The 4588-nt window shown below is 38.1% G+C and overlaps 1 pseudogene; it reads right to left on the minus strand.

The window, feature by feature from the left end:
* Positions 1-2171: 2171 nt before the first annotated feature.
* On the minus strand, positions 2172-3214 carry LOC113922895 (annotated as a pseudogene).
* Positions 3215-4588: the final 1374 nt, after the last annotated feature.

Consider the following 4588-nt stretch of genomic DNA (forward strand, 5'->3'; position numbering starts at 1 on the left):
TCACCTTAAGGCATGTCTGTTTCTTGTAGCTGTATCACATCTGTCCTCCCTGCCTATGGGTGGCCAGATGTTCTTTCCACGATAGCTTGTTTTTTTTTATTTAAAAAGTTTTAATATCTTTATTGATTATAATTGATATACAAATAACTACACCTTTAATGCATACGATTTGATGAGTTTGGACGTATGCAAACACCCATGGTACCACTGCAACAATCAAAAGACATATCTCATGCTTCCCAAGTTTCTTTGTGCTCCTGTGTGTGTGTGTGTGTGTGTGTGTGTGTGTCTGTGTGAAGCACATTTAACATAGATCTACCCTCTTAACAAATTTTGAAGTGTACAGTACTGTATAGTTAACTATACTATATTTGTTGTACAGCAGATCTCCAGGATTTATTTATGTAGTATAACTGAAACTTTATACCCATTGAACAGCAATTCCCCATTTCTTTTACTCTACAGCAACCACTATTATATTCTTTGCTGCTATGAGTTTTTTTACACACCTTACATAAGTCAAATCATGCAGTATTTGTCCTTCTGTGATTGGCTTATGTCACATAGAATAATGTCTTGTAGGCTCATCTACATTGTCACAAATGGCAGGATTTGTTTCTTTTTTAAGGCTTATTAATATTCCATTGTGTATAGATGCCATACTTTCTTTAGCCATTCATCCATTAATAAACACTTGGGTTGTTTCCATATCTTAGCTATTGTGAATAATGCTGCTAAGAGAATGGGGGTGCAGATATCTTTGAGATCCTGATTTCAATTCTTATAGGTACATACCCAGAAGTGAGATTGCAGGAGCACATGGTAGTTCTATTTTTAGTGTTTTGTTTTTGTTTTTTCCATAGAATAGTATCTTTTATTTGTATAAAGTTATGTACTTTGGGGTTTTTTTATTAACATATAATGTATTATTTGTTTCAGGGGTACAGGTCTGTAATTCGTAAGTCTTATATAATATCCAGTGCTCATTACAACACATTCCCTCCCCAGTGTCCATCACCCAGTTACCTCATCCCCCCACCCTCCTCCCCTCCAGCAACCCTGTTTATTTCCTATGCTTAAGAGTCTTTTATGGTTTGTCTCCCTCTCTGGTTTTGTCTTGTTTCATTCTTTCCTCTCTTCCCCTATGATCCTCTGTCTTGTTTCTTAAATTCCACATATGAGTGAGATCATATGATAATTGTCTTTCTCTGATTGACTTCTTTCACTTAGCATAATATCCTCTAGTCCCATCCACATCATTGCAAATAGCAAGATTTCATTTTTGATGGCTGTGTAATATTCCACTGTTGGTTTTTTTTCACACATTTAGTTTTATTGTAACAAAACAACTTGTACACTTTTAATATTTAAAATTGAGCATCATCTTTCCTTTCAAGTGAAACAAAAAAATTTTAAAAATAAGCAGGAACAAAATTACAATAGAGAATGTCAACTTCAAATAAGATCCTACAGGTTCTCTGATTCTCCCCTCAAGGGGCAGGGCTCAAGTCATCATTAGGAGAGAGTTTTCTTTTAAAAGTGTCATCTTAAACTGCAAGGATGTCTGTTAAACATCACAATTAAATATGCCAAAGGAAAAGCCATGTTGTCAAAAAGCCCACTTAAACCACCCAAACATCTCAAACCCACCCTTTGTTGACCTTCTCTAACCCCATTTTTAAAGTTTTTTTTCTTTTTTTTTAAACAAGAGAAAGTAGGCAGGTACGTGTTGGTAAATGCTAACTGTCCATATTCACATAGAGACACAGTGTAATCTTTGAACCCAATATACAGAGAAAGGAAGGGGAAAAAAGCTAGAATTCTATGTACTACTACACAAGGACCTAGCACCCTCCAGCTTCCAGCAGAGCTGAGGGAACAGAAGGTTTTTCTTTTTTCCCATCGAACATGGTGGTATTGATTCCATAAAGTTTTTGTTGAGACAGGAAGGGATAAAAATGAATTTGGAACAGAAAGAGGTAGAGACTCTTTTCACACTGTATTCTGCTCAAGATATTTCCCCCCAAATAAGCTGAGAACTATGGCATAAAGGGAGAGAAAGGAGACTTCAAAAAACAAGGTGAATGAGCAGAAGAGGGGGAAAATAAAATTGCAACTTGCCCCCAGGGACTGGAGAAAATTAAAAAAGGAAGGTTGAAATCCGTGTTCCATTAGTCATCTTCTCCTTCATCATCCTCTCCTTCCTCCCCCTCATCATCATCTTCATCTTCTTCACCTTCATCTCCTTCTTCATCAATATCTTCCAATCCTTCATCAACATCTTCTTCTTCTTCTTTTCCTTCCCTTTCTTTTTTTTTAAGATTTTATTTATTTATTTGAGAGAGAGAGAATGAGAGACAGAGAGCATGAGAGGGAAGAGGGTCAGAGGGAGAAGCAGACTCTCCGCCGAGCGGGGAGCCCGATGTGGACTCGATCCCAGGACTCCAGGATCATGACCTGAGCCGAAAGCAGTCACTTAACCAACTGAGCCACCCAGGCGCCCCTCCTTCCCTTTCTTTATCATCCATATCAGGAACTAAGTAGTACTGTAATGGATTTGGCCAAATATCACCTTTGATGACCTCTCCTAACTCATCTGCACCTGCATCAGAATGGTCAGTAAACCAGGTGAAGTAGCTCTCTGGTTCTTCATGCTGTCTCTATTCTGTGTTTGACTTGAACGTTTTGACAAATCCTTTCCAGATTTCATTTGGTTTCAGTGAACTTTGAAGATGGATCACCACTCTCGTTCAGATGAAATTCTTTGGAGAGGAGTTTATTTTCAAAGTAAGGGTTTTCATCAAAATAATCTATTCTGTAACCTGATTTAATATCTTCAAATTCTGTCACTTCAACTCTTGTCACATAATGCAACACCTCTTCATCTTCCTCCCCAAGCAGTGCAGACACTTGTGGATGGTTGACAAATGTTGTTACCCAGAAATTGGAGATTTTGGCAATCAATTCTGACCTCTTCTGAAAAACAATGGTTGGTGAAGTTTGTTATATTTCTGTTCTACTTTCAAAACCTCACTGGCTTGTTCATTAAGTCTATTTCATTTTGTATTTCATCAATATGTTCGATTGTTTCTTGCTGTTCTTTTTCTCCCTTTGGCAAGTGCTGAGAGGTCCATGTCTCCTCTGGCTTGGGGGCAGGAGGCAGTCTCAGTTTCTTCATTTGAGGCAGGAGCGAAGACTGGCATTTGGCGGCCATGCTATGAGGAAACTCCATGAAACCAGGAGAGAGGCATGTCTGGAAGAAGCTCCGATTACTCTATTTTTAGTGTTTTGAAGAACCTCCCTACTTTTTTCCCATAATGGCTGTGCCAATTTACATTCCCACCAACAGTGTACAAGTGTTCCAGTTTCCCCAAAACTTGTCTTTTCTTTTTAATAGTTATCCTAATGGATGCAAGAAGCACGAAGGATAAAGTTTAGAACACATCTCCACAGACTAGGAGTAAGCCCTTGCCCAGGACACTTCTACGTGCAGTGTCATCCCCCACTGTGAAGTTGTAGTCACTTGAGTCTGTGGAATCTTGGGGGTGGTGTGAGAGTATGACTGGCCATGCAAGATAGGAGTGCGCTGGCTGGCTCAGTTGGTGGAGCATGTGACTCCTGATTTCAAGGTTGAGAGTTTGAGCCCCATGTTGGGTGTAGAGATATTAGAAAGAAAGAAAGAAAGAAAGAAAGAAAGAAAGAAAGAAAGAAAGAAAGAAAGAAAGAAAGAAAGAAAGAAGGAAGGAAGGAAGGAAGGAAGGAAGGAAGGAAGGAAGGAAAGAAAGAAAAAGAAAGAAAGAAAGAAAGAAGGAAAGAAAGAAAGAAGGAAAGAAAGAAAGAAAGAAAGAAAGAAAGAAAGAAAGAAAGAAAGAAAGAAAGAAAGAAAGAAAGAAAGAAAGAAAGAAAGAAAGAAAGAAAGAAAGAAAAGAAGAAAGAAAGTAAAAGAAAGAAGCAGGTTAATTTTGATAGTTTGGGGATCTATTTATTAAATGACCTTGTACTGTGCCATTTGATGAAGGCAGAATATTATTACAAATAATGGATATGATTTATTTGAGAACTTACTTTGTGCTAAGTATCCTTCAAACACTATGTATAGTGGTAGGCACTGTTGGTTTCCTACGCAAGAGACTTTTCATTCCCATTTCTTTTTTTTTTTTTCCTGGAACAATGGATTTCTAAGAAAGAGGGTAAAAAGGCCAGATACTTCCATTCACAGCCTCCCTTGTAAGTATGAATAAGCATGTGACAGTGTATCATAAGAATTAACACTTATGTACACCTTCTATGTGCCTGACACTGTTCTAAGTTCTTTACATATGCTACACAATTTAATCCTCATGCCAACTTTCAGTATGAATATTACTGTTTTGATTTTACAGGTGAAAAACTAAGACATGGAGAGGCTGAGTAACTTTCCCTGGTTGCACAGTTAGTGCCAGAGTCACGATTTGTTCTCAGATAGTATAACTGTAGTCTCTGCTCCTGGTGAGCACAATACTGTCTCTCAGGAAAGAGACAAAAGGGAAAGACCCACTGGTAGAAATTCTGGACATTCTGGACATTCTGGAAATTCTCCTTTCCCTAA

The sequence above is a fragment of the Zalophus californianus genome, chromosome 9 (assembly GCF_009762305.2).
Source record: "Zalophus californianus isolate mZalCal1 chromosome 9, mZalCal1.pri.v2, whole genome shotgun sequence".
Classification (NCBI taxonomy): Eukaryota; Metazoa; Chordata; class Mammalia; order Carnivora; family Otariidae; genus Zalophus; species Zalophus californianus.